The following is a 7,500-nucleotide window of genomic DNA, read 5'->3' as shown; positions in this document are numbered from 1 at the left end:
AACTACATCCAACTAAAACTCTTAAAACTCGATCTGTTACCTTCTCACAATCTGCCCCCTGGTTTACTCCTGAACTCCGGTCACTGAAAGCAAAAGGTCGCCAACTTGAACGTCTCTATAAGAAAACTGGTCTCACCATCCATAAAGAAATGCACATTGCTCACATCCGTCATTATAAGGACTCCATCACTCAAACTAAATCTGATTATTATTCTGCCCTTATCCACTCCAACGAGGGTAATTCCAAAACTCTGTTCACCCTGTTTAACAAAATTCTCCAACCTCCTGATTCTCTACCCGCCCATCTGTATTCAGCTGACACCTGCGACTCACTACTGGACTTCTTTAATGAGAAAATCCACAAAATCCACCAGAGTCTCCACTCCAATTCTTCTTCTCCCCCCTCTGCTGACCTCTTCCCCCATCACCATTCATTTTCAAGTTTCAAGCTTCCTGATGCTTCTGACATATCCGCTCTCATCCACAATTCCAAGCCTTCTACCTGTCAGCTCGACCCTCTCCCCACTTCCCTTGCCAAGTCCTGCCTCCCCTCTCTCCTCCCCCTCATATCTGCCATCATCCACTCATCTCTCACCACTGGGACCGTCCCTGCACCCTTCAAAGTCGCTGCAGTCACTCCAATACTGAAAAAACCTGGTTTAGACCCTAGCAATTTCAATAACCTACGGCCTATCTCGAACCTTCCCTTCATCTCAAAAATTCTTGAAAAAGTTGTTGCCACCCAACTTCACTCCCACCTATCCCACAACTCTCTCTATGAGCACTTTCAGTCTGGTTTCCGCCCCCTCCATAGCACAGAAACCGCCCTCATAAAAATCACCAATGACCTCCTCATGGCAGCTGATTCTGGTTTACTCTCCATCCTCATCCTCCTTGATCTCAGTGCAGCCTTTGACACCATCTCTCACACCATCCTCCTCCATAGACTTTCCTCCATCGGCATCACTCACACCACCCTTAACTGGTTTCACTCTTATCTCTCTGGCCGCACTCAGTTCATTCAACTCAAGTCCTTCAGCTCCGGTCCATCCCCCGTCTCTTCTGGTGTGCCCCAGGGCTCTGTCCTGGGGCCCCTCCTCTTTATCACCTACCTCCTTCCCCTTGGCAATATCTTCCGTAAATTCAATATCCATTTCCACTGCTATGCGGATGACACCCAGCTCTACCTATCTGGCAAACCATCCACCACCCTCCCTCCCCCCTCCCTTACCTCCTGCCTTTCTGAAATAAAATCCTGGCTCACCTCTAACTTCCTCAAACTTAACAGTGATAAAACTGAAGTCCTCCTTATAGGCACCAAATCCACCTTATCCAAAGCTGACAGTTTCTCCCTCTCTATTGACAGTTCCCTAGTCTCCCCCTCCCCTCAGGTCAAAAGCTTGGGTGTCATCCTCGACAGCTCTTTATCTTTCCACTCTCACATCAATAACATCACACGCTCTGCGTATTTCCACCTACGCAACATCAATCGTCTCCGCCCCTCCCTCAGCTCCCACTCCACCTCCATCCTTGTCCATAGTCTTGTCACCTCCCGCCTAGACTACTGCAACTCTCTTCTGTTCGGCCTTCCTCAGAAATCCCTCCATAAGCTACAACTTCTCCAGAACTCAGCTGCTCGCACTATCACCAAAACCCCTTCTCACCACCACATTACCCCTGTACTACAGCATCTCCACTGGCTCCCGGTTAAATTCAGAATTAATTTCAAAATCCTTCTTTTTACTTTTAAGGCCATCCACAACCTCGCCCCTCCCTATCTGTCCAATCTCCTCCACATTCCCACTCCCTCCCGCTCCCTCCGTTCTTCCTCCTCCACCCTCCTCACTATCCCCTCTGCCCGCCTCAGTACCATGGGGAGCAGAGCTTTCAGTCGCTCTGCTCCTCAACTCTGGAATTCTCTCCCCCCCCGACATCCGCAACATAGACTCTCTCCCCCTGTTTAAATCCCGACTGAAAACTTATCTCTTCCAGCTTGCATACTGTTTAGACTGATTGATTGATTTATATGCACATATTTTTCTTTTTTATTTTAGTTTGTGTGTGTGTGTGTGTGTATGCCTTGGCTTATTGTTTTACTGTTGTTTCTCCTGTTTTAATGTTGTACAGTGTCCTTGAGTGTTTTGAAAGGCGCTTTGAAATAAAATGTATTATTATTATTATTATTATAACTAAACATATATTTTAAAATATTTCAGGGATATGTTGCTATATTTCCCCATAATTGGTCCGCTTTCAAAACATTTAGACAAAATTTGCTGACAAACTGCTGATAGTAGGCCTAAGCTAAGCCTAAGGACTAAACGCAGTTGAACCTCCATGGCACTAGAGGGTGTCATTTCTTAGTTCAGACACAAAGCGCCCTTTTATTGACATCGCCGCTGTTTTATGCGCTGTCCAGCACTTCAGCACCAAGCACTGAGACAAGAGCACACAACCAAACCATCAAGGCTTGAACGGAGCCTGATCAAGGGAAGACTGCCCGGACGTCCAGAACGCAAAGACCTTGTAGTCTACACTCCTGTGTAGGCTACACAAAGACCCCCTCTCTTCAGAGCATTTCATCGTGTGCCAGAGAAAGAGGTAAATATGCCTACACAACCTCGTGGAATCAAAATGAAGTCGAGTAGCTTACTAGCAGAGGAATAGTCGCTCAGTTTGCTTGTTATGTGCTTCTAGCTACGGTGCCGAAATTCTTTGCGATTGTGTGGTTGGGGAGAATTTGTTTAGTTTTTTTGTTGCTGTCCTTGCGGAGGTAGGCTACCTTACTCACTGACCGTTTGATTTAGAGCATCGATGAGTTATTTTTTCGAGGTTTACAGTTAAGTGATGAAAGCACTTCGCTACTGTCGCAGATATCCGTGTAGGCTACCGCTCATCGATTTTAATGCGATGTTGCTGCCTGTGCTGCTTCCGTCAGTAGCCTAATGCAGGGGTAAGCCATTCGGTTACTCTTTATCCCATACCATGTACTCCTGGTGTTAGTTAGGTCTATACGTATTCAGGGGATGGCAGTTTGCTACAGTCTACATTTTCTAGAAACAGCTTTTTAGGCTACTTTCATAATCCCTATTCTGGGCAGAGCCGTTCCGTTTGCATTGCTATGATGCACATTACATTAATGTGGATACGGACCTATCGTCAGTTGAATAAATCTACTTATAGGCCAGTTCATTCATCTGCAGGTTGTAGGCTACTACAAACACTTATTTCCCACTCTTATCATTTGATGTGCGTCAAAGCTAAGCATATACCATTACAACAGTCTGTATGGTGCATGTGATAGGTTGACGAAAGATTTTAACACACCAGTTATTTCCCATAGAGTAGACGACCTAACCAGCTGTTCTAAATCAAAGGTATAAACCTGAAATTACTATATTATAGTGCCATTACTACACGGATATCTACGTAAGGGCAAGCCTACACAAAATGATCTCGACTAAACTTCAGACGTTTCCGTGATAATATGGACGACTGCTGTTCAAATGTTAAGGTTTTCTGTGTTTTGCAATTATCTCACTCATAGAGCAAGTTATAAACCTACGGTGAATAAGCTTATTTTTGATCGAACGACTGTTAGGCCTACTATCTAAAAATCGTTCTTAAATCTTCATCCTTTCCATCGTGCACAACTGAACGTCATGCAATGTCTGTGGCAAGTGTGTTCTCCTATTACTTAGTTCGTTCTTGGTTTATCTTGGTAATAACCCTATTGCTTTATTGAACATATTTGCAAAGCTTGTCTTTTTGTTTGCTGTGTGCCTTTGTGAGCTGTTATGCTTTTGTAAATAATCCAAACGTTTAGTCCATATGGCATATTGATTGGGTGCGCTCAGATCTAGGTCTCTCATATTATGTTTCGGTATAACCACTGATTTTCGAAATGCACTGGAGTGCAGGATAATGTTGGGTTCCTCTTTCATGACCTTCAGGATTATTAGTGGCTACAGCGGATTGTCTGATATGGCATATTCCATATATAATAGTCACAGGATCATATCACTTTTCATATCATATCAAATCACTTCAACTTTTGTTTTCTGAATGACAGACTGGTTGTCCTCTTGCTGAAGACACTCTTTGTATTGCCCAGTTTTTCTTTCTTTCTTTCTCAAAACCTGATGCTGATAAACACTGCATTGCTCCCTAGGCTACTAGACAGGAACACAGGGGTTGGCATGTTGTGAACATCCCGGTCTAGTGGCTGTCTACTGGGTCTCGTGTGTAGTTTTGCTGTGGCTAGAGCATTAGCCTGATACCCAAGGGTGTAGCAGACTCTGGGCCAGATCCCAAAGCGCCTCCACTGCCAGTGGCAGATCTGTGTGTCTTGTTAGATTTTAAGGGGGGATGGTTGTGTGTGTGTGTGTGTGTGTGTGTGTGTGTGTGTGGTTGGGGTGTTCAAAGCGAGGCTGGTGACACTGCATTGTGGCTGGTGTGTGTGTCCTGTTGTGTGCTTGTGTTAGAGCAGAGCGTCAGCGGCTTAGTGCCTAAAGCCGTGGGCCTCCCCCCGCCCCCACCCATCCCTCCCTCCCTCCCTCCCTCCGCCTGCTCCATCACTCACTCACTCACTCACTCACCCACTCACTCAGTCCAACCCCTGGCCCCCATCCTCCCCCACACTTCAGGGGCTTAAAGCCGGCTGATGGACAGCATGGCACTGGGGCTGTATGTGTGTGTGTGTGTGTGTGTGTGTATTATACAAATAGTGTGTGTGTGTGTGTGTGTGTGTGTGTGCGTGTGTGTGAATATGTTTGAGGATGTGTGAGGATGATACTGGAGTGTGTGAGGATGTGTGTGTGTGTGTGTGTGTGTGTGTGTGTGTGTGTGTGTGTGTGTGTGTGTGTGTGTTTGTGTGTGTTGTCAGAAAGCGTATATCAGTGCTATATAGCCAATAGAGACGATGCTTTATTCTTTCCCCCCAAAATCCCATCCGAAACGTTAGCAGAAATAGACAAGAAATTAATAGTGAACAGTACTGTGAACCATTTTCTCCACCCCCTGTGGGTTTCTATGTCTCCCCCTTTCTCTCTCCCTGTCTTCTTCATCACCCTGTTTTTGCTCTCTCTCTCTCTCTCTCTCTCTCTCTCTCTCTCTCTCTCTCTCTCTCTTCACATGCACTCATCTCATTCTCACCCCACCCCCCCACTACCACCACCTCTCAAACGTTGCCTCCATTTCCTCAGAGCTCTCCTATCCTCCCCTCTCCTCTTCCTCCTCCTCCCCTTCCTCCTCCTCCTCCTCCTCCTCCTCCTCCTCCTCCCCATGCCCTACTTCCTCCCACCCTTGTTGTTGTGAAGGACACGGCGGCACCCCGGAATGCCACGTCCGCGCGGGGCTCTGGTGGCGCGACGTGATGCCCAGCTGTATGTAAACACGGCCGACCCGGGCGCTTTTGGTCTCAGACACAGAACTGTGGGGTAACTCGGGTTAATCTAAGCTCAGGCGTAAAAACTGACATTCTAAAAGGGTTCAAACAACTTCAGGCCAAAAGGTTCATCGGAGGGAGTATTTAGCATTAAAATATTAATGGTTGTTCCGGGAATTGTGTGTGTGTGTGTGTGTGTGTGTGTGTGGTGGGGGGACGCTTTTGTGTGTGTGTCTGTGTCTCTGTGTGTCTGCATGTGGGTCTTATAAATATGCACACGCATGACGACTGATCTTCCCCTTCCTTTTCCTCCGCCCATCCAGTGCGCTCGGTTCCTTGAGAGAGGAGCGGAGCGGAGCATATGGGGTGGGCTGGCTCCGGCTCTGGCTCTGGCTCACTGGAATAGATTGGATGCCACGCTCCTTCAACCTTGTTTTCTGCACCCCAGTCCCAAATGGCTACACCGGGGATGCAAAATACACACAAGACGATAGTGGGAAGACACAGAGAGAGAGAGAGGAGGGAGGGAGGGAGAGAGAGAGAGAGCGAGAGGAGGGAGGGAGGGTGAGGGAGAGAGAGAAAGAGAGAGAGAGAGACAGATGAAGAGGGAGGTAGGGAGGTAGGGAGGGAGGGAGGTAGGAGACTGAAGCGATCGGGAGTGAGAGTGCTGGTGGCCAAATTAACACGCTTCTGTTCTCTTATCAGAGCACATCCATATTTAACAGCCCCTCCCTGGCCCGCGGCTCGCGCCCAATCTCAGTCTCCATCTGCGTTATGATGCAGGGCTTAGCAGAACAGATTCTGACAGCCTGCTTCCCTTTGCTTTTGAACCAGCCACAGAAGCATGTTAGTGTGTGTGTGTGTGTGTGTGTGTGTGTGTGTGTGTGTGTGTGTGTGTGTGTGTGTGTGTGTGTGTGTGTGTGTGTGTGTGTGTGTGTGTGTGTGTGTGTGTGTGTGTGTGTGTGTGTGTGTGTGTGTGTGTGTGTGTGTGTGTGTGTGTGTGTGTGTGTGTGTGTATGGCTCTGTGTGTGTATGTGTGTGTGTGTGTCTGTGTGTCTGTGTGTGTGTGTGTGTGTGTGTGTGTGTGTGTGTTGTCGGCTATATTGAATTTCAGTCCTGCGTTTGTGTTTAGTGGATGCGCAACGTTCTATTGTTACCACATGAAAGAACAGATGCTTCTCCTTAGTAGAACTGTCCGTCCTCCTCTCCAACTCCCTGGCTCTGCTAACCCTCTGCACCTGGAACTGTTGCCGTGATGATGTTATAGCGCCAGGTGACTCATGAATGGAGCGAAAGTTGCACGCTGGCTTTTGTGCAGCAGCGTCCTATTAAAAAAAACAACCAAACACCATTCGACCATTGCGCTAGCCCGTTGCTGCAGACCATATTTGCACATTAAAATTAGATGATGTTGGTGGTCTGGTGCTTTCATGTGCTTGTTTTGTTGTTGTTGTTGTGCTTGTTGTGCATATGGTCCATATGGCGTATCGACTGGGCACAGATCGTATTATTTTTTTGTCCAAATGCACAAGAGTGCAGGTTAGCATTGATGATGGTCCACTTCATGACCTTTATGGTCGTTAGTGGCCACGGGGAATTGGTTGTAAGTGCATATCCTATGCAGTGTGCAGTCATGTGATCACATCATATTAGTCACAGTGTCTGTTATTGCTGAAGCTCTTTCTATTGGCTATGTTTTCAAAGGACAAATCCCCTTCTTCAAGAAGAATAGGAGAACAAAGACAAAAAAAACTCCCAAGAAGATCTAAGTCCCATAATTTAGCAGACTCACATTTTTAACAAGGATACAAGGATGTTTATTCGTCACATGCATATGATTACCAATGTAAAGAATGCAGTGATATTGTCATTGCTCCACACTGTAGTGCCTAGTAGAGCAATTTACTCCCTGAACCGAAACTAATGTCCACTCCATGAAATATTTCCAAATGTATTTGAGACGCATATGAAAATATTTCTTTTGAATTTACCGAGTAAGAGAGTAACTTTGTCCTGTCAAGTTTGACTACGGGAGGCTGCCAAGACTCTGTGTGCTTTCCCATTAAACTTGGATGGCCTCGCCTGATGAAAGGAGGAAGATGAAAAGCCATGAA

General features: G+C 46.6%; 1 protein-coding gene across 1 annotated transcript in view; it reads left to right on the top strand.

Moving 5' to 3' along the window:
- Nucleotides 1-2,462: 2,462 nt before the first annotated feature.
- Nucleotides 2,463-7,500, top strand: part of LOC134079756 (serine/arginine repetitive matrix protein 3-like) — a 61,205-nt gene continuing 56,167 nt past the window's right edge. Inside the window, exon 1 of the mRNA XM_062535833.1 lies at nucleotides 2,463-2,601. The gene's annotated coding sequence lies outside the window, so the exon portion shown is untranslated. The remainder of the gene's footprint in view (nucleotides 2,602-7,500) is intronic.

Source organism: Sardina pilchardus, chromosome 5, assembly GCF_963854185.1.
Source record: "Sardina pilchardus chromosome 5, fSarPil1.1, whole genome shotgun sequence".
Classification (NCBI taxonomy): domain Eukaryota; kingdom Metazoa; phylum Chordata; class Actinopteri; order Clupeiformes; family Clupeidae; genus Sardina; species Sardina pilchardus.
This window is presented reverse-complemented; position numbering and strand designations above follow the sequence as displayed.